The 24,121-nt window shown below is 40.3% G+C and overlaps 1 protein-coding gene across 2 annotated transcripts in view; it reads right to left on the bottom strand.

Moving 5' to 3' along the window:
- tbl1xr1a (tbl1x receptor 1a) overlaps positions 1 to 10,988 on the bottom strand; it is a 32,937-nt gene extending 21,949 nt beyond the window's left edge. For both annotated transcript variants that reach the window (XM_046390546.1, XM_046390545.1), the window contains exon 1: positions 10,657 to 10,988. The gene's annotated coding sequence lies outside the window, so the exon portion shown is untranslated. The remainder of the gene's footprint in view (positions 1 to 10,656) is intronic.
- Between the last annotated feature and the right edge of the window lie 13,133 nt (positions 10,989 to 24,121).

Raw genomic sequence — 24,121 nt, 5'->3', positions numbered from 1 at the left:
AGTACGAGGCTCTCATGACAATACAACGTTAAATATGAACACCTGTGTTTTTAAATCCCAACTCCTCTAACTCTAAGAGAGGCTCTGATGATCAAAATACCCAGCACAAAGAGGTTCAAAAAGGATCAGCAACAGCTTCAGCCTCACGCTTTGTAGCCTTAGCCAATACCAATCAGTTGGGAGAAGGAAAAAAAACATGCCTTGATAATCCCAGATACTGACCCTAGAAATGCCAGAGACAAACCTATCCTTAGCCTGCACAACTCTTGAAACATACGGCACCATTTCTAGCTGTAAGCATCAACATTCACAGGCATGCATTTAGATTGAAATACTAAATCAACATACAATGTACACATGAGATGTCCGCCTAGATTCTTTTATTATGTTGACCAAGTTCCATTTACAGGTCCAGTAGACAGTAGCCTATCTAGCTTTAATATGCAGGATAAATCTTTCTGTTGCTGACAGCTCTTCTACTGTTGGCTATTGTCATTAAAAAAAATAGTATATAGTATACCAGGATTGGCAGGGAACCTACAGGAAGTCAGCCGACTTGGCTAGAGGAAGTCTCTCACATGCAACAACCACAGCAGTCTGTGTGGACCACAGACAAACTCAAGTGCATATGCTCTGTGGGCCCCAAAATGGACACACTTGTGGAAACCTGAAACAACATAATTGGCACATGAATCCATTGGGCAACTTTCACTGGAATGAATAGGACACCATGTTGGAGCACAACATCCAGTTTTACTTAGTATATCCATTACTGTGGGTATGGCTTGCTATACAAAAAAAGAAAGCTCAAAAGGTTCCGCAATCTATTTTTCAGGTGAATCGTAGATATTACAATATCAACATCCTCTTACTTCTATTACAACTACATAGCTATAGATATAGTTAGCAGCAGGCAGCTGATGAGCTTCAAAGTTATTTTAAAACTGGCTACAGTCTACAGCGGATTTCAAATTAAGAGATTAATGCAACTTAGATCGTGCACTGTGATTGCGATTTAATAAATTGTGATATTTTATTTAAAATCACAAAGTTGTCTTCACTTGGCATGGGTACAATCGACATTCGTTCTCTTATCAAATGACTCTGCAGTAGTCACAGGTATTTATTGGCTCCAGCTCCCGTTGGCTGTGACAGAAACATGACACCATGGTGGCAGTGCTCAAACATCATTCTATTGGCATCGTGTTTGAAAAAGACACCGAGGTAAAACATGTCAAAAAATAACCACCACATCATTGTCACTGGCCTCCATGTAATACCCAGTCAGTACTGCGCATGTACAGTTTTCAACAGACAGGGGAAGGAAGTAAGATGACTGATTTGTAAGCTATATTTACATCAGCTCCAGAAAAAAAACAATGCATCTAATACAGAAGGTTCTTCATAACTGTGTGAGCAAGTACACCATTATCTGTATCCATATATGTGCTCAGAAGGGGCGACATTAACTGGCAGCAGGTTGTGCTTAAAAGAGAACCAGACTAACCAGAAGTTGTTTGTTTAAACCCGAAATCGATATGGGTTGATCATAAGTTGCTATAGTTATTATTTATGAGAAAACTATATTCACAGAACAAGAACAAACAAAAGAAACCCCATTTTAAAACAATGTGCATATACAGTCAATGTCCAAGTGTCAAAATGGCCTTAGAGAAACCGACATTGTAGTAATAGTAATTTAAACTGTCCCAAATTTTAAAGCGACCACACTGCTTGTGTTTATGTTGTTTCCAAGTGCATCTTCAAAATCTAAGTTATAACTAAGTATGTGCCTGTGGGAAGGTAACCTGACACAGCAGAACCACCAGCAAAAACAAACCACACAAGAGCAAAATACAGCAATACCCCGAGTTTAACAACATGTTTTTCTGTTTAATTCATGTTCTTTCATTCCTTCTTTAATGACTTGACATTACAGACAAGTTAAGGGGCTGCCCCTTAAATCTCTCTTCTATCCAATAGCAGACACTGTAATCTATTTCGGACATAACAGCCACCAGCAGAAGCAAGCCATAAGTGTAACATCACACTATCCCAAAGATATAAAAGCGCTCTTCCCTTGTGTTTATGGGTATTTTACAAACCACAAGGCTTTCACTCGATAACAATGCCACATCAAAAACGTGGGTTCTATCACTAAGCACATGTTAACACCACAAATCCAAGATGGGATCAGTCTTCTTTACATATTGGCCATTCAAAGCCATATGAGACAAGCTCAACCAAAGCAGAAAACCTTCAGATTTAACCCTGCATTACAGAAAAATACATCTCCTTCTGAAGCAGCGTTGACCCCCAGCAATCCCTGATAATAAAGCAGTGTGACACATGAGAGCACTGCAAGTATCCCATGATATTTAGCTGGAGTTAAATACACCCCGGCTTTCTGTCTCATGAATTACACAAGCGATGCTTCATCAGAGGGGAGAAACCTTTCCAAGTACTGACTCAATGTCACAGAGTGCTTTGTTAGAGGTGAGATGGGCTGTGGGGCATTTCATATTGCATACTGTGGGGCAAATTATATTGCGATGACATTGCGTGGGTCGTATCATTCCAATCTTTTACCACAGGGAATGCTGGATTAAAATTTGCAGCCCAGTAATATGAGCGCCGGTGTAGGTTCACCTAGGTCTACTGGTCTTTCCTTAAGCAGGCTTATTTGTTATTCTAACTAAAGGAAAAGAGATCGTCTGGTTAAAGGCTTTAGAGAAATGATTGTGATATCAAAGTAGGCATCGCCTGGAACAAATATAAGAAGAGGAAAAACACGTGCAGCAGTTACAAAGGTAGCATGCATGCACAGATAAAAGCTGGTCAAATGTCATGTCTCCAGGTATCAGTGAACGCTGCACTGCAATTGCGCTGAATCACTAATCTGTGTGTGTAAGCAGGTTGGCGGAATGAATTCACATTGTCCCTTTCCTTTTTTTTTTCCTGGCAACACATGAACACCAGCTATATCAGGGTGTTACCATCAGCCAGTAAGCAAATTGAGCATTCCCATCACCATTTACAATCAAATGTACTGCTCATGGTTCAATAAGAGACACTTCCATGAAGAAGTTGACCATTTATAGCAAACGATTATTAGATTTGGCAGAAACACTCCCTCTTTGAGGCAGTGTGCAAGGATTCTGAGCTGTGACTGCTGGAACAACTTGTGCCTCATTATTAAACATACACTGAATATTACCTAAATGAGTATTAATAAAAATAGATCGCATGAAGAGAGCCGTGACAGCAAACAGCATTTGCATGTGTGTACCAGCGGAGCAACAGTGAGAAACATTGGTGGGCAATCTGACGGTTTTAGATGGAGATAAATCTTCCATCCGCAATCTACTTTTAAGTCGAATCATAAAGATCCAAGTATTTAATATTTAATTTCATATTTCTGTTTCCACACGTCACATAAACTCACTGACAAGCAGATCCGCACTGTGTGGATAAAGCAGTTAAAATGATGTGCTCGATTATATGGCTATGCTGTTTTGATGAATTACTTCAGAGGTGCAAGAGCCAAAAAAGAATAATCTTTAATGCAGTGTTGTGTTTTAATGGTGAAAATGGAGACATTCATAGGCTATTTCAAGTCTGGCTACAGTCTACAGGACAATTAAAACTAAACGACTGAAATTTAGTTTGAGGATCATGATTCCAATTAAACAGATATTATTTTTTGGCTGGATCCCCTAAGTGTCATGTTACAATGGCTACGATGTGCACCTGCATGAACATGACTGGACATAGCTGATGTAAGGACAACTTCAGTGCTTGGTCTGAAACAACAGACGAGTTTTGTTTATAAAATATTTCAAAATAAACGATCAACGAAAATGATAAGGTTAACAAAAAGACTACATTGGACAGCACTATGATATACGTTAAGCAGCAGAACCTTTGCTGTGCCACCACAGTGGTGTCACTGAATCTAATGAGGAAGCTGTGTCATTTTTAATCAGAACTACTGCTGCAACCTAAATGTGAAAAAAAAAATTTCTACCTCAGTTGTAGCTAGGGGGTTGAAAAAAATAAGTAAAATAAATTAAAAAAAACCCAAAAAACGTATCAACTCTGTAGTGGGCTTTTTGCAGCAGCAGTTGAATTTGTCCAAAACCCATAATAAAAGTCACATGCTTTTTGAATGGCCATTTAGCAAGTTGGATCAATTACTATTAACCTGTATTCATTGTGATATATACTAATCAAATCAGAAGTCCAGGACCTTTAATGTATTTGGTCAACTGAACAGTGCTATGAGACTTTCCCAGAGGTTTGGACAGAGGATGCAGAGTACAATAATCACCTTCAGTCTCTCAGCGGTGAGGGGAAGAGGGACTGCAAGCCTGTAAACTTGAAAGGCTTGTGGGTAATGAGGGGGAGGGCCACCGAGCACAGACACATTCTTCACAATGTTGAACTTGACCTTTGGAGTTGCCACACTCACATACGTGAGCAGGCCTGAGTGTGTATGCAGTGTCTGTCTGTGTGTGTGTGTGTGTGTGTGTGTGTGTGTGTGTGTGTGTCTACCTTTATCTACTCCTTTAAACCTGCAACACCTAGGATCTGCAATTTCTTGGAAGAAGCAAACTGAAAAGGATGTAATATAAAAGGTAATCTTCTATACTTTTGTTACACATGGCCACTTTAAACACAGAATGTATTATTTCTGCACTTTTATAACAAATTGCCCACACTATCAACACTATCATGACTAAGTCACGTGAGACACGTAAAATTTCTCTTCCACCTAACTTTCCTGCAGATCACAGCACATACCATCCCCATTGTATATAGGCCATGTAAACCCAGAGACAATAAGCACAATTTATTTCTGCACCAGCAGAAAATCTTTTTCTGACCAACACTGCGATTAGGGCTGTGCAGTGTGAGGGTCCGCCAGTACAGATATAGAGCAATCCAAAACTACCCCCTGGGTTCTCCTGGATATGGTTCATAGACAATCAGCAATCGGTGTGAGCGATCAAGGCATCCCTAGAAGGCACAGTGGTCTGTGTGGCATAAAAACTGTCATCTATATATGGCCAAATATAGAAACAGAATCGCATAAGCCCATTTTGCACTGTAAGCGAACATCAGGGTAGCAGTGCTCAGCACTACACCACAGTGCCACACTAGTACACATTAAAGAAGATAGTGCTGTTGATAATAGTATACAAGTCCATTTATGCTAATAATGACAAACTATTGTCTGACTGACAGCCACTGTATGACATTATTAACAGCTGTACAAACGCTGCAGCTGCTTCAGCTTCATAAACCAGCCAGAGGAGCTGCTTCACCGCTCCAAATGCGGGAGATGTTAATTCAGAGCTTTTCGGTCACAGCTTTAAACAGTAATTAGATATGATGTCTGTTTAGTACCACAGCTTTGGTGGTTTGAAAATCACCATCATAAAAATCATAATCCTTCAGTTCAAACTCACTGATGTCTTACTGAAAAACTAGGCCTTACGTGAAACTGAATTTATGTAAAGGTCACCGCAGAGCACACAATGTCAGCTCACGGGATGATTATTAACAAGAATGTGTCAGCAGGTTGTCACTTGAGCTGTACTTTGTGGTTCACTGGTTTACTCTCATGAGTTCATAATATTTTTGCCACACCTCCCTCTCAAACACCACCATTGCAACACAGAGTGTTGTATTTTTCCTATCAGTTAATTTAATTTAGTAAATCACTAAAAAATAAGATGCTTCCACCAGAGGTATGCATACAACTATGTACAAGTTCACCGAGAAGCTACAGCTCACTTAAATTATTAATCATAGCAATTGTTTCTTATTCTCTCTGAAAATGTACAGGATCTAGGGCTGCTCCACAGTTGTGTGTTTCTCTCCAGCTCATGCCAGGCTCTTACCTAAGGGAGACATTTTCACTCACTGTACTTCTTTGTCCATTTTGTCCTTCCCTTTTCAATTCACAACACTGACGAGCGCTGGTTACATAAGTGTACTACTCCACCGCGCTCTGTGTGATTTAATAAGGCCACCTAATCAATGTGTCCTGTGAAGATAACATGACTCAGCCGCCTGTGCTGTAAATAACCATATTCTTGTGCCCTATCATTGAGGACAAATAAGCAAATCCAGTATAACATTTCTTCTCAGTCTGAATTACCAAACAAAGCTCCAAAAGTAATGAGTGAGCATATACAGTACAGTTGTGTAGGTTTTGCATGTCTAATCCAGTGTACATGCAACCCAACAGAAGCAACATTTGTAAGGTGTAGGTAGAGAAAGCTAGCACAATGCAGCCAGCAGTTAGCAGTCAGGAGCCCCAGTCCAGCTGCTTAACTCAGTACTGCAGCATGGCGCTTCCCCTGTTCTGTTGTTATGTACCAGAGTCGAGAGTTTTGCAGAAGTTTCATCGATAACGAGTCAGTTCAAGTTACGCCATTTAACGTTACACTACACTGTACAACACTTTAATACAAAGCCTTGTTTTGATCCACTCTAGTTGACCTGTTAAAGTTACAGAAATACGCTCTTAATGCAAATCAACACTTCCTGTATCTGTTTCAAATTAAAAGCCCTGTCATGCTGCAGTGGACAGAAACCCTTTGTTTTATTAACAAGGCTTTTATTGTGAAACATTTCTGAGAACGTATTGCAAGGTTCACAAAAGCATGTGAAATGTAGCTGCTGCCATCAATTCTCAAGTGGCACCAGATTGGTCTTTTTTATTTATTTTAATTTATTTATCATTTTGATGTTAAACTTCAAACAAAGAAAAGTTAAGCTGAATGGTTGCTGTGGCAAATGAAAATACAACGTATCACAGTTATCCTGATGCATTGTGTTTATGGTCTCAACTGGATCAGCTGCTGAGCCAAGTGCAACACCTAGTCATAAAATCTGGTATGCGGGTTCAGTCCAGTGTTTCGCTTTATATAAATTCCATAAGAAAATTTTTACATTGACCCAATCCTAACACATGAAGAGATTTCTTACACTAGCTCTTTTCAAATTCCACTATCGAGTACAATGGCCATCAGGAAACCTTGCCTGGAGTAAGAATAAGATGATCAACAACATTGTTGATTTAGAAACTGTGGTGACGTCCACCAACTGTCAAATACCAATCTGATTTTCATACATCTTTGCCACTACTCTGTTGAGCATCAGCTCAGGAAAATTGAAAATATAAAAGAAATTAATTACAGCCATCCAAAACTTTCCTCTATCATATCGTTTATCTTTAAAACACTGAAAGACACTGCTCAAAATTAAGCATTTCAGCATTTGTACCAAGCTTTCTGCATGCTGGCACACCAACCAACTGTGGCATCATAATCATGATGGTAAATTCCATGTGAGAGTAGAAATGACAGATTTGGCAATATGCATTTTCAGTGCTTGAGCTATCACTTCTGCCCTATTCACACAGTCACAATCACATCATATGCATTGCTGCCCTGAACTTTACCAGACATAACCAGGATGAGCTGTGTGAAAAGTCCAATAAAAGTCCAAATAAGCTGACCTGAACATTGACTAGACTTTACCCTGCACACTCCCGAGCACAAGGTCCAATTAAGCCTGTATAGAGTATAGCTGGGGCAATTTGCTCCTCAGGCACCTGACAATGGCAGCCCACTGCTCCTGTGTGTTTCACTGCATGTTGCATGTGTGTGTTTCAATCAGTGATGGGTTAAATGCAGAGAAGTCATTTCCCAGCTTGGGATTAATAAAGTAAATTAAAAAAAAAAACAAAAACACAATGGGTCAGTGATACATGCCAAAAAGCATCCACATGCCAGCATCCAATGTTTTGACTGCTTCACTAACAGAGCAAAGAGCATATTTTCTTTTCCAGTTGTTCATTTCTTTGTATGGTTTCCAACATTGTATCAAACGTGGTGTAGTCACCACTAATACGAAATCAGTATTTCCATCCATCCATTTTCTATACCGCTTATGCATCACAGTTTGGGGGGGGGGGGGCTATCCCAGCTGACTACGGGCGAGAGGCAGGGTACACCCTCGACTGGTCGCCAGTCAATCACAGGGCCAACACACAAAGACAAACAACCACACACGCACACACTCACACCTAGGGGCAAGGTAGAAAAGCCAATTAACCTAATGTGCATGTTTTTGGACTGTCGGAGAAAGCCGGAGTAACCGGCGAAAACCCACGCAGGCACACCGAGAACATGCAAACTCCACATAGAAGGGCCTAGATCTGGACTGGAACCCTGAAACCCTATTAGACCAATGAATATAAACAGAAAAGCACAATAACAAAAACACAGAGGAAATGCCTTGGGAAACTTATCCTTTCCAATCTCTATGAATCGGATCTTGTGTCCAACAAAGTGACACCCACATACAGAGCCAAAGTCACACCCAGCTGGTTCCATGAGCCTCCATTCTGGACTATATTTATGCATGCAGCTTTTCTTTCATCATTCTGAAAGAACTGGCACTGGAGTTTATCTTCATATACTAAACTCCTAAAACAATCTGAGCATCCACCTCCTCAAGATGTGGTCACTTTATTAGCATGGAACAGCCACAGACTGTAGATTTGTGACCATGAAAAATACCTGTTTGTGACTGCCTGGCGTCCTTGCTAGACACACAAAACCAACCTGAACGTACAAGTGTAAACAAGGACCAGAGGATGTGTGGCCTCATTTCTTCTAACATAAGATCCACTTAAACCATAAAGACCGACAGCCAGCTGACTGCTGACATGTGCTGTGCACCTGTAAATGAGGAAATGACTAGGCGGCAGTCAGGGACCCTTACGATGGGTAGAACTGCAAATATATGAGATCTATTCAATGCGCTCAACCAGCTAAATGCAACATAATACGGGTCACATAAAGTCGATGCTGCCTGATAAACCACACTGACCACAGATGGTGTGCTTTACGATTTTGTGCTTTGCGTTTATGTTGAAAAACATCAATATATCACCAAATATGACTATTGTTAGATGTCTACAACAAACAACCATGAAAATTACATACATACACAGCCTTTGGTATGTGACTGTGGTTTATGTGTGATAATACACTCCAAGGTTCATCAGGACACCTTGTCGTACATTAGAAGGTGTCCTACACTACACTATTATTCTTTACATAATCTGCTATTAATACTGGCTGCAATATTTGAACAAAACAATACATGCAAACACTTGCGAGAAACTGGGTAATAAAATTCTATTGAAATTATAAGGACTTGCGAGTTCAAAAACAAATTATTTGAATTAAATTTCAATGCACACCTACACATTAGCCTGCAAATTATTCTTTATCCGAAACTGGAGCATCTGGAGCACTGCTACCTGCTAAATGTTCTGGACATTACAAATCAGTTGGGCCAAACACCAAGCAGACGTTACCCTGCCAGCTCACATGGACATGGTCTGTGTAATGTCCAACTGATGCACACATGTGGATAGTGTAGATCATTCCACAAACCAGAGAATTCACAGTGAGCAAGTGGGTGTGTTGATGACACTGCATCAAGTCTTTGTTGCTTTAATCTCTTCCACTGATATTGCGGATATGTCCAAATATGTGTAGTATTGACAGAAACAACAACAGTCATTATCACAAATGAGTTTTTCACCTTCTCCTGCACGTCTACCCAGGCGCCTTGCCTTGCCTACACTAAACAGTTCCAGTAGGTGAGAACATGTCTGACATGGATAATCTCATGTTGTGTGCTACATGTGTAAAAGGCTACTCCAGACAACATCCAGACCTGATTCTCCCAGCACTGCCCAGAGTTCATACGTGAAAATGGTTGGCAAGGGGCCCTCCTGGGTGTATGTGTGTCCGCGTGTGTGCTCACCCCTCCTCCACACCGCCCATGGCTTTGGAGCAACCAGCAGCAAAGCACTCCAGAAAACTTTTAATAGGAGTGACACTAAAGTATCAAAATATTATATATTACAATAACATAAAATGCACATTTATGAATCAATTACAACTGAACAGCAACAGTAACTGTGTAACAACTGTGGGCCTGCAACGCACAACACTTCAAACTGGTGAACAACTATGGAACAAAATACTAACATTGCCCAAAGTACAGTTTTGAATTATAACTGCAGTGTTTTTACTGTACCCTAGTATTTATCAGATTATGTACCAACTCAAACGCAAAGTAAGTAGGAACTAAAAGCATAAAAACATTATTGCAAACGTATCTAAATTATTAAAATTTTAAAAAGTGTATAGTAAAAAGTTGGATTGCTAACTTCAAACGCAAAACAAGTTAATTTCCGGTTCTGATGAAAAATATTTTTTGAAAAAATCTGTCATAAGTGATACCCTTATGGCTGAGATTAAAAATCACTAAAGTCTTTACGGTAATTCAAAGCCAACAGTAGTTGCAGGAAGGAAAGGCGCGCTCACAAACACAAACCAACCACCACCAACTACCCTATGAACACATGCACAGTGAGCGCGCGCCTACTCACGCGCTGACGCTGCCCATCCCCCACCCACGAGTGAAAATATAAAAATAAAGGTTCAAAACAGCGCAATAACGCGCCCAAACCTTGTATTAATAATCATATGTGATCATTCTACACAAGGGTATAATTTATAACAGCAATAATAACGTAAAATGATGATAAACACTCACCAAAAGCTCCAAATCACACAAGGGGGGTGCCTTCTCCTCTGTGCTCCTAATATGGAATCTCCTCCTCCACCACCACCGTTGTTTTCTATCTCTAATTAAACCTCGAAAAAGCGTTATAACGGCCCTCAGACCCGGCCAAACGGTGCTAGGAATCCCCAATGACCGATGTGTTTTGGATACACGGGCATATATAATAATAAATTCCCTTAAAAATGAGCTGGATGGACAGTTGGGTCTAGATTGTAGGTTTGCTCGCTAGTAGAGAAAAGAGCCAAGCGGTTCAGTAGCAGCCAACGGCTTCAGACTGAAACACAGAGCAGCTGACCTGCCAGGCGAAAATGAGGTAGGCCTGAGCTCCTCGCTGCAGGAAGCACACTCCAGTCACATAAACATCAAAATGGTGTCGCAGTATGGAAAAGGATGGTGTAGTCGTTCTGGGGTTAGCGGTAATTCTTCAAAAACAAATATTACAAATATTCAGTTACAATACATTTTAAACCAACTTATTTTTTTCCAAAGCTCAATATTATGATTAGGCCTAATGCGTGTATATAGGAAAGCTAGCTTTGCTGTTAATTGTGAAAAATACTGATACAACTGATACAAAGGCATGGATTATATTGTTATCCATTTATTTTTAACTTTTTAACTGCACCAAAATTATTTTAAGTATTTGTTTATGTTTTATATTACAGCTACTTCATTGTCTAAATAAATGTAATAGCAATGAGCGGAAATACTTTTAAATGGCCACAAGAAACCATAAAAACTGTAGGAACTTCAGTTTGGGTTGCTTGTTTTTTTCTCCTACAGGTTTTCAGATTCTGGTCAAGGTTGTTAAATGAGGACAACATGAACCTGGATAAAAAAATAAATAAATAAAGTCACTGATGCACACAGGTAACAGCTTTTAACGCTTATTTAAGAATGAATGAGTATTTGAATTGGGAATACATTCAGTCAAATTTATATGAACTGAAATGTAAAATAGTGTTGTTCTGTCTCAGGTATCAGTCACAATGTACTTACCTTTTATTTATTGCTCATTCCAACAAAATGTTCTGGATGTTTTTGGTTTTAGCCGTTGACTGTATGCTTATGTGATACTAACTGAACAAATGTTGAACAATGCTGGAGAGGAAAGCAGCAGCCATAGGCTAGAGGTGGTGGGGGGGGGGGTAGAGGTTGGAGAATGACTGGAGTTGCAGAGAAATGCATAAGACATACAGATGCATATTCTGCAGATGTAAACAATGAAGATACGTAACTACTCATGTGTGCATGAACAGAAACCATATGCTCATTAATACGCACACACAGCCCTGAGGTAGTGTGGTGTGAGCTTTAGCGTGGCTGTAGCAGGAGAATGAAGGATGAGTGATGATTTTTATGCAGGGCGGTGGGTTGGGGGGGGAGGAGGGGTGCATAAGTGCATTTCCCCAGCCTGTACTTTTACATGCCTGGGGAGGTTTTCTGTACATAAAGGACCCCTACAGTTTTGATATTGACAGTCATTTTACATTGCTCTCATTTGAAAACCATTTTGTCCGTAGGCCTACTTGTTTTGTTTTGGGAGTAAATGCAGCTATCAGAGCAGTGATGCTTCTGTGGCCCATCACTGCTGAATGAATGAAGAGAAAAACAGTGGTGTAGAAACAGCTCCAGTGTGGCAAATTGCAAAGTGAAGCTCCTCAGGGTAAAGCAGACCACTGTCAGGGTAATGACTTTCTGGGAAAACCACAACATACCATCTATATGCAACACTCAGCTTCAGTGCTGTCTTCTTCTCTGTTGACTCTGCGGCAAACACACCACACACATCACTGAAATAATCATTCTTCAGCTACTGTAAATAAAATCACAAAACTACCACTTTAACTGTGGTGCAAGCAGATGTTGCAGCCAGTAGCTCCTCAAACTTGTTAGATGTTAAGCTCGATTTATTACACACATAAAACGGAGCTTAATTAAATCGAGAGCTCAATTAAATGGAAATGATTTAAGGTATATCCTATATAGACTGGCTGGCATGACTTGTTAGTCCTGACTTCATTTTGTGAGAATATACATCTTATTAACCTGTGTATGTGCACCTATTTTTTTTTTTTTTCAGTGGAATGGTAGACCAAATTTGTGTTGGCAGAGCTTATTTGTATGGGTGTGGCATGAAGTCTTCCAAAGTATTTAAAGGAACAGGTCAGCATTTTGAAAAATATGCTTATCTGCATTCTTATCAAGAGTTGGATGAAAAGTCCAATACCACTCTGCCAAATATAAAGCAAGAGTGAGCAGGTGATTTATGTTTGATTTTGGAAGCTATGCCTAGTTCTGCTAGCCTGGTTCTGTTCAAAGATGAAAAAAGGCACCTTTAAAGCTTAATACTATAATACTATAAGATTTGTTTCATCAGTGCAGTTACAAAAATGCAAGCACACCAAATTGGGGTTTTCCCTGGGGGGAAAATAGTAGCATATACTGAGCATACACAAGTACCATTAAATCATATTTATGTTATGGCTCACTGGGACATGTGTAAACCTTTTGTTCCATTAACATGCAAAACAAGCTCATGTTAATGGAAGTGTAAAAGCACATTGTGGTGGGATCTCAATCAGGTGTAAACAAATGCATGAATGTATGCAATAATAATAAATGTCTACAATGTGACCACATTCCTAAGAAAACACTCTGCCAAGCAAGTTGAAAGGTCACATAACTCTATGTCTTCCTGCTAGCTTACGCAATTCTGGCAGTGATTGCAGCAGTAATCTAGCAGTAGCTAGCAAGTCTTCCCTTGCAAGAAAGTATTTAAGAATGAATGACACCAATCCGCTGCCTTTGAGCTGAGACAGCTGTGTGTGGCAGCTCATTTGCATACTGAAATCTGATCAGTGTGGGTGGAATCGTGAAGAGAGAATGCATATTAGTACCTGGTGTAAATGCAAAGGCCTGTGGATAAAATGTCACAGCCCAGATAGTGTAGGTCCAGTTGCAGATCACATGCTTACACTGGGTGGTAATGTGGCCTTGAATAAAAACAGAGCCATCATTCTGCTATTCATATTACTCTTAATAAGTTTCCTTCCACCTTTGACATTGCATCACATGCACATGTATTGCACTGTGCAATACATTGCAATTTTTTGATGACAAAATAGTGAAGTCTTGGGAAGTCAAGGGAAACAACTAAAACTTGAAATCATTTGAATACAAATTATGTGTTTGGCATTAATGAATAAAAGGAATTCAACAAAACTAGTCACCAAGGAATAACACCCTGCCATCTATGTCTATGTGACGCCTGTCCCAACCAATACAACACATGGGACTCCTGTCATCTGATTTAGTCAGGAGGCATTAAACGACAAGAAAACAAAAAAAAAAAAACAGCGACAGACAACCTGATTATCTCAAGGAAAATTAAGAGTTGCGTGAGACCTGAGACAACCTGAGACACTGAAACTCTCCTTTGGAAAAGATTCTAATGAATGTGTCTTGAATGAATGTGGAGCTTTATTTTCAAAGCTCATTGTGTACACAAGGAAACAAAGCGAAACCTGCCATGGAAAATAAGGTGGGCAGGAGAACAGGAATATCTTACTAAAATTGGTCAAACTGAATTGCAATTGTGCATAAATGTACAGGTGGGATTCACAAGTAAGAATATCTTTGCAGAACCAGCTTAAAAGACTGTAAAATATAGTAGAACTTTTTAATACAAGGAATATACACTCACAGACAGAGATACAGGAAGAGGAGGGGTTTTCTGCAGGGTTTTAAGTGACTGAAATGCCAGGAGTTGGTAGAGATAAAAAGCAGAGCTAACAGAGAGTGAATGTTGAACTCATAACTGGAAACACAGCTCCAAATAAATGATAATGCTCAGTTCAGTGCAGTTATATAGCACCAATTCACAACAAAAGTTATCTCATGACACTTTCCAATTAGAGCAGATCTAGACCGAACCCTTAATTTTTTAATACAGAGAACCCAACATTCCGTACATAATGTTGCTCCTCATCAATTCAAAAGAACAACCACAGAATGCTGTTCAGTCGATTTCAGGAGCTTTTTAACTACTACATGCTCCACTGTAGTCACCAGGTGGGTGCTGGCCGGGTAGAGCGACTTTTCTAGAACCATTTTTTACAATAGCCTGTTGCAGTTGGAAACAACGCTGATGAGAGCTGTGAGTACAGTTGGGGATCATAAACCGGCACAATGAGCTAAAAGAACCTTACGTGCTAAGAGTACTTACAAAGTCAGGTGATAATTCTCTGTGGGTTAATAATACTCCCTTCTAATCCTATAAAAACAGTGATTAGTGCAGCTTTAAGCTCAAAATTACATTTTTCACATGTATATAGCTGGAAGGAACGACATTTGCCCATGTCTACGTGGATGTTTGCATGCAGCCCACAGTTTATGACTATGTGGGCCATATGTGTGAACTCACACATCTGCTGCCCATGTCTGTTTTGGAGTATGTCTCTTCAGTGTGGATATCTCAGTTAGCTGTGTTCTTCCCTGCCATATCCTAAACGATCATCATCCTCTCTCACTAACTAACTGGAGAATCCATGCAACACATGCAAAAATCACAACCTTCCTTATATCATTCATTTCACATCCATCAATAACAGCCTTGGCCTTTAAAAACAAATACCAGCATTATACTATAGTCACTTCAAAGTGAATGTAATACTTCACTCCACCACTGGCATATTTAGTGCTTTGACAATGACAAGGTCTCAACAAAGCATGGCTCCATAATATGTCTTCATATGGCCTTACAGTAATGGCTGTTCCCTTCCTCCGGAGCTATAATTTACCCTCTGTGGTAGAGACTGGAATAGCATGGTTGGCTGTTGTTGTTAAATGATTAAATTATTTAGCACAGCAGAGATGGAGACAGAAAAACAGATGAGTGTGAGTGCATGAGTGTGTGTGTGGGGGTAGTGTGTGTCTTTTATATATGTACTTTGGGTGTACAAATGAGAAAGAGACAGTGTGTTCTGCCTCATCAGGCGGATAAGACAAAGAGAGGCTGGTCGGTTTAATATCCCCATCGATCCCAGCTCACCTTGTTACACATTAACATTTACAACTATCCAACTCAGACAGTTAAAGACTCTCCAGAGTGAAAGGGAGATGAAAAGACAGGGAAGTGCTCTAGAGGGGAGGAGAAAACACCAATAATAAATCCCAGAGTGTGCAAACAAACCTGAGTTATAAAATCTACCCAGTGTCAGTACTGGTGATTTTGGCTGCTTAAAATGAGAAGTTGTCTTCTACTGAAATGACAATAATTTTGAATAACAGAGAAGAGGGATACTAAAAGCTTAGAGATATGCTCTCTGAAGGGTGTGTTATAAACCAAGGAACTGTGGCAATTACTGCTCTGGAGATGGAAGTGTCTGTCAGTGTGCCAGTTTGGTCCAGACTGAAATGTTTTGACAAATGTGGGGTGGATTGGAATAAAATTACATACATTACAATATATGTCGAACATCAATCTTTTGACGTTCACATTCAGCTCATAGTACTGCTTCACCTAACCCTGCATTCGAACTGTGAGTGACATCACATGGGTTAAAAATCAAGTTGGTTGCATTCTATTTTCCACAACACAAGATAGTTCAGTAACGTTTTTCAGCCATTGTTGTTGTAGCAACATCGAGCGGTTGCGAACAAAACCAGTTGACAACACATTATACATTACACATTATGCCTAACAAGACAATAGCTATATGCCTATATACAGCAGTAAGACAGTATTGTGTATACAGCTTATTAAACTGGACACAAAAAAAGACAAAAGCGACAAAAACATGCAAAACTACTGGGCAGCCATCTTGGTTTGCATACTCAGTGTCCTCTGAGGATGAACGAGTTGACGAGTTGGAATCCCGACTTTGGGTGGACTTTGATTTGTCACTTCCGGCTTCAGAACTTGGAAAACAACTCGGAAAATGATTTACGAGTACAAATTGAATGCAGCACAAGTACAGCTTAACAATTACTAGCGTGGCTGTAGGTTCTTAGTCTTGTTGACCCTTAATGCAGTAGCAAAGGAGCTGCTGATTTGACAATTATTTTTCCCTGCTATGAAATCAGTTATTAATGAAATTCTCAAAACTCCTCAGAAACGTGGATTTGATTTATATTATGGCCTCCAGTTTTAATTATGTCAACTTTGTTTCTAAGAAGTTCATTTGGCATGGCAGAGGGCCCTAAATACTATAATTTCATGAGCCTTGGCCACTGCTGCAGTGGAGATCAAGTCAGTCAGAGAGTAATGAAATCATTGTCTCCGTGGTGTAGTAAGTTTGCAAATGTACAAATATATATACATTTGACTTTTTATCAGATAGCCAGATATTTTCTAACACTGCAGTTCATCTTTTGTACTGATAACTCAACTAGGAGAGCTTCATGCTGATCCAGCCACAGAAGTGCTCCAACTGTAAGTCACTGCACATTGTCCATGGGAAAAATGAATGGGTCTTTTACTTGCAGAACCATTGGCAACTAAAATAGTTCCTCTCACCTCAAAACTCTGCGCTGTGGTCATAAAAGTAGGGCAGTTAACGCTTAATCTCATCATCAATAAATCTGTTGATTATTTTCTAAGTAGTCACCCATCATTTCCCAGACTCGAGGTGACATCATTTAATTGCTTATTTTGTTTGACCAGGAAATGATGGATTACATGATAAATCTTTCATAAAAATGCTGAAATTGTCTGATAATCTTGAGCACTCAGGACACTGTCAAACACACTCAAGTCATGTTCTGTGGGGAACACTTTGACAAAATGGAGTGAGAGGCGTGTGTGAGAAGCTCACACCATATACCTCACATATCTCATCCTGAAAGCTCTTCGGTTAATCCAAGAAATTCTGTGTGTCAAGAAACTGTTTTCAGTGATGTTTTCATGCAAAACTGTGCCATACATCAGATTTTGTCATTAAAAAAAAGTATGTTTTCACGCGTCATGGGCAATATTTACACAGAAATAACCTAAATAGACAGTCAAAGGTGCTGTTTGTATAAAGGTAATGCTTGAGCTGAAAGACATGAAAGGCGAAAAGCCTTTGGTATGGAAGGCACACAAAAGGGTTTCTGAGGCAAGGAAGACATGACCCAGGAACCTTAGGGTGAATGTTAAATAGTGTGTGAGAGCAGTTCAAATGTGTGAATCTTAATCTGTCTAACTAAAGCCCCTTTATACATGGGACATGCAACATTGCTGGCTTCGTCTGTGTAAAAGCAGTTGCTTGCAAACTTTCAAATACAACTTTTAGTTTTGTAAATGTTCTGCAGTGGCACTTTTCAAACATAACAGGGCTGCTATGGACAGATCCACAATGTTAACTCAACAATTCAAATCCGAAACAGAGGGATCGGGTGGCTGATGAAGAACATACAAGTGAAATTGTCAGAACCTTTAAGTGTATGTCTGTGCTCCTTCCTCCAGTGTTTTCACAAAGACCTCATAAGATGTGCTGTCAACTTCAGTGGTGTCCTACTGACTATTAGAGAAATTCATACTATGCTGTGAACGGTCACATGACACCTTTTGTCCCCTCAGTATTACTGCAATTTAAACCTGGAATCAGGACTTTTATATGTTAACAAAGGTCTGTAACACTGAAGCCCTTGCCAAACAGGTTCACACAGCCTATCAAGTGCCAAATAAATCTCTCTGTATGTCATGTTATACCTGAGTTTTCTGGAGTCTGTGGCAACTTCTCCATTGAGGGCACTGGTGGTGATGGGTTTTATGTCAACCAACGATGATGAGCTGAAGGGGAAGCAATCATAGTGATGGAGCAGGTTACAACAAATTGGAGTGTTGTGAACTCTGTAGCTTCATCTGCATGTCAACGGTGTTTGTGTAATTACTCCCACTGCCATAAAGGGGAGTCAAAAGTGCAAACTGAGATTGTCCTTTATGTTCCATATAGGAGAGATGGGCGCTAGTTAGCCTAGCTTGTTAAAGCTCGTTAATTCACGCCTCCTGGTCACTGCATACAAATAAATCAAAGCTTGTTCTTTTGGGGAATTACAGTTTGGACCAATTAAGAACATGTGTTAGGTGTGTTGGTTTTGGCATATTGGTTTTGACTTTAAAAAAATCATACTAGTGTATCTGCAAGTTATAATGCTGAAGTGTAAAGTGTATACTTTTGCTGAATGTTATTCAGATGGATGTTTCACAGTTGAAGCTGCTTGGATTAGCAGTGAAACGTCTTCAAGCCTAATCTTCACAAGTCCAGACGCCTTGCTTTAACTCTTTGAGTGAATATGACCTGGATGACTGAGAACCTCCACAGATATGTTTCACAGTTGCAGATTTTTGATGTATTTTTCTTTCTAAGCAGTATATCAAACAATCATCTTCCTTTCATTTTCTTTCAATATGAATATCAATAAACACACTAGGTTAGAGGCTTGGGCTGAATAACCAGTCACAGTGGTCAAATCAGCATTGAATTTCGTCAGCGATACATTGTTATTATGAAGTAATGCAGTTTAGAATTGTAAAACAATAACTACAGATTACAGAACATAACCAACATTCAAGAGAGCGTAATTCGGTTTTTTTTGTTTATCAGAAATGAATGGATGTTAGGGTCATTTTAAACTAGTCCCTTTCTTACAGCTTACGGCAGAAATAGTAACCTGTGTGTTCTTACAAGGTCATTTTACCAAAAGTCGTGTCTGAGATCACTTTATTATTGTCGGCCCTCTCTGATTTCTCCTCTTGCCTTACTGCCCATTATGTCCATCTCTCTTCCTCACTACTCAAATGGAATCATCCATCTTTGCACAGGAGGGGAAAGAGAAAGAGAAAGAGAGAGGGAGAGAGAGAGAGAGGGGAGTGGGGGAGGGGTAGAGAGAGAGAGAGAGAGGGAGAGGGAGCTTATTGTAAACTGTAAGAGGTGTGCAGCAACTGGGACAGATTATGTCTGCGGAAACGAGGACTGCAGGATCCCACCCATCCCCCACACCACACACACACACACACACACACACACACACACACACACACACACACACACACACACAATACAGCTCATTTGTGCCTGGCTGGTCACCTCACTGCAATAGATAGATTCCACCCCTCCCCCTATCCTCTGCTCAGTCATTCAGACCTGGGAGAGTCAATAACAAGCTGACATCATCATTGGTTTTGTAGGATACAGTGCTGCTTTTATTCTAGCAGCCATATGAGAGAGAGAGAGCAGCATCTTCTGTGCCACTGATGAGGGGTCGAGTCATCGAATGCAGGTCAGAGAGCTGCAGAGCTAGAGATAGGTGGACAGGAGCACAGAGAGAGCGAGAGGGAGTGGGGGAGGGGAAGGGCAGTGTGGTTGGCCTTTCAAGTCTGGCTGTATCAGTGACACTGACCAAGATGTCTGTCACACACACATACATGCACAGAGGTAAATTCTGGTCTATGTACCTACAAATCACACACACAACTGCATACACAGACAAAAGCTTGAGGAGACAAACACACATTGAAGACGTCAACATTTTAAGAAACATGGTTGTTGTGTTTTTTTCAAGAGTAAGACGAGAGGGTCAATCAAATCTCTTTAAGTACAGTGCTGCAATCAGGACTTGGTTAACAGGCTTAGCAAAGGCTGAAAGTCTGAAAGTCTGTCTAGCATCCTAAAGCCGTGAAACCTCTGCTCACTGACAGCATTTCTCTTCATGTATGGACTGGATGAACAACATACAGTGTTTACATTTGTTAGCTTTAGAGGTGCAGCTATGTATGGTTTTAAAGGCAGAACAAGACAAACTGCTTCCCTCTGCCTCTGGTCTTTATACAAAGCTAAGCTAGACACTGTTTAACTCCAACTTTATAGGGCAGTATGAAGCAGTACAGGCACCCTCTAAGTGTCAGACTACAAGCTGCACTGAAAATTAATATCGTAATGAGCAGATCCACATTTTAATTGTATCCGACGCATATACAAAGCGAACATGCAGGTTTACACATTGCATATGCAGGTGTGCAAGGACAGAGACAGTGCAAAAGAGCTATTTGGGCACCCCTGTTTCTAGAAATAAAAGTCCTACTAAAAGTCTATTATGTGCACTGTTAATATGTTGGGTAGAAGCTTAACATTATGGTGATTCTTAAATTTTTTCTAAATCAAATCTGAGTCAATGCTGGATGTCTTCTGGATACAGCTTTAATTTATGCCTCGGACCAGCTTCCTCTCCACAGCAGCGGAGGCTGCATTAGCGTGTTTATCACAGGGATGACTCACAATGTGTTTTGATAGGAAATGCTAAATGTAAAGATAGCTTTTGTTTTTTTGCGACAAAACTTCACTGAGCAACGTGTCTAGACCGTGTTTATTCTAGCTTAGCATAAAGGAATAGCTCGTTCATGCCAAAGTCAAACAAACAAGATACATTGTGCAACTTAAGCAGTTTCAGTTGTGTCGCTAGGTGTATTTTTGAATTTCCCACACAGGTATGCTAGGTGTTTCCTCTTGCTTCCAGTCTTCACCTAAACTAGCCCAATCACATTCTTACTCCATCTCTGCACTGATTCCACACATGAGATTATAATCTATCTTCTTTTCTCATTCCAGTAAAATAAACCTATTTCCCCAATTTGCTGAACTATTTCTTTAAAGAGACAAAAACACATTAGTGTCTCAGCTATAATGCCCATGCCTCCCTCACATTACACAAGACAAACACAGACAAACACGCACACACGACCCAGCCTATGTGAACACACACAGCCAACACAACATTCCAATCAATTCTCTGCACTTGGGTTCAGCATTCCAGCCTGGAGTTGCTTTCATCCCACTGCACACAGAAAGCTGTGTGTGTGTGTGTGTGTGTGTGTGTGTGTGTGTGTGTGTGTGTGTGTGTGTGTGTGCTTTAGATGTTGTTATAGCGAGGGGCCCCAGTGAGAAGCTTTCTCTATCAGATCAGCTGCCCTGAGCTGCTAATCTGTTGCTGAGAAACTATGAGTTCCACAAACTCCTCTCAAAGGTGTGTTTGTTACACCTTAGGGGCAGGAAATTTTTTTAGTAACCTTCACAAAAATCAAAATATTAATTTGCTTTTCATTCTTGTGTTTCGGACCACAACCGGTTACAGTAGAAAACATCATTTTGCAAAGAGCTGCAAACAGTCTAAAGTCACAAACACACCAAACAGGCATCAAAGAAATAGTGACGAGAAAGGTTGCATTGTCTCACGTCGCCTGTCTGAGCCGAAAGTTTAATTTGAACGCACCATGAGGAATACAACCAATGACAAAGTAGCACCTACATTCTGCACCTGCGTGAGACAAGGTGGCTGTAGTCTGTATTCATCATTCAAATAGTGAAACTGCAATACTTAAATCTGTGCATACATAAAGCAGCATTATGATAAAGCAGCATTCACCTTTCTCAATACTCCCCACTGACCACTTAGACGTTTCCGTTGCTCTTCCCTTGCTTCATTCCAAATGGCCATATGATTGCGAAAATATTTGCTTTTCCTCACTTCTGTTTTCTTCTCATACACTGACTTGCTTAGCTCAACAGCGAGTGATTTCAGAGTGATTTCTCTTTCACTGACGGGCTCCGCCACCGATTCAACATGCCGAATCAGCTGAAAAATCTGACCGACAAGGGCCGACAAGCCAATTAGTGTCAATGGTGCGGAACACACCACAAAAAGTTTGAAAGAATTTTAGGGCCATGGACACTCGCCGTCTGCCTGACATTGGCCTTCAGCCAACTGTCATGACCCTAAAACTCTCTGAAAACAGAAAGTGAGGAGAAAAACACAAATGATCAGCAGACTATGCACCGTTATCCTACAAAAAAAGAACAAGAAAAGGTTAAAACTATTTAGGCAATAGAGGATGTGCTGCAATGGATGGAAGTACCCTCCCTCCAAATGTCAACAGTATTCATACACTTAGTTAGAGTTACATTTTGGTGGTTTGTGAAATGACTGACACAGAAGCCTAAATAAATGTTTGTTGGACATTATTTGTGTTTATGTCGAACTGCGTGAGATAGAAATGCCTCTACCTTCCTGGTAGACAGACTAACCTATGCTGACATTTTAAACCTGTCAAATCTCACAACAACCTGAACCTTATTACTGGCTAACTGTCTGTGTAGTTATTGGAATTTTAGTGATATGAAAATTTGTAGTGTCTGTCCACACAGACATTAAACCAGGCTACTTACAGTACAGAGAGTGTTTGTCCAACCAAAAATTCATGACCCTTGGAGAAAATGAAATAATTTATTTACTGTTCTTAAGTCAGGTGCTTCACACACCATATTTATACCTACATAAGTTTCCTAAAGTTTCCTATAGTGACACTGTTGTTGCCTGGCTACCTGCATGGAATACTGCATTTGCTGAAAGAGTAGTTGAATAAAACATTGCATACCATGAAAAGAAATGTAAAGAGGAATGCATGCCAGGGTTTTAAATAGTTACAAACACTCGTACAATTCCAGACATGTTCCCACAAACTCTAGAATGACTGCAAACCCACACTGGTATCAAGTGAAGTTCACAGAAGAGTGAACACACACACACACACACACACATACACAAAAACATTGAGTACAGAATAGAAAAAGCAAGATAGTTGTTTGTGTGTGTGTGTGTCCAGTCATGATTGGGAGCATGATGATGTGTCTGTGTTCCTGTGTGTGTGTGTGTGTGTGTGTGTGTGTGTGTGTGTGTGTGTGTCTGTGTGTGTGCGCACACATGCTGTAGCCTGCACCGTGGTTAAAATTAAGGTAATTTCACGGCCTAGTGAAGCTGACTTGTAGCTGTTTGCTTTCCGTACTGCCACAGTGCGCCCAGTGAAATGTACATGTCACTGTAAATGTTTCATTCCAACACCCACAACATGGACCTGGTCAACAAAGTGTACGTCCAATATTAATATTTTTTGAGTTTACGCTGCTCACACATTCTACTGGAAATATTTTTAGGTTTTTTCAAATTGGGCTATTTCAATGTCTGGATAAAAAAAAGAAAAAAGAAAATGATTCAGGTTTTCTCCAGTGTTTGCAGTCTCATCCATCCATCCATCCATCCATTTTCTATACCGCTTATCCGTCAGGGTCGCGGGGGAGCTGGAGCCTGTCCCAGCTGACTACGGGCAAGAGGCGGGGTTCACCCTGGACTGGTCGCCAGTCAATCGCAGGGCCAACACACAAAGACAGACAATCACACACTCTCACACTCTCACCTAGGGGCAATTTAGAGTAGCCAGTTAACCTAATGTGCATGTTTTTGGTATTGTGGGAGGAAGCCGGAGTAACCGGAGAAAACCCACGCAGGCACAGGGAGAACATGCAAACTCCACATAGAAGAGCCCAGACCGGGATTCGAACCTGGAACCCTCTTGCTATGAGGCGACAGTGCTAACCACTGCCATATTCTCATCCAAAGA

Source organism: Scatophagus argus, chromosome 6, assembly GCF_020382885.2.
Source record: "Scatophagus argus isolate fScaArg1 chromosome 6, fScaArg1.pri, whole genome shotgun sequence".
In the NCBI taxonomy this organism is placed as follows: Eukaryota; Metazoa; Chordata; class Actinopteri; family Scatophagidae; genus Scatophagus; species Scatophagus argus.
This window is presented reverse-complemented; position numbering and strand designations above follow the sequence as displayed.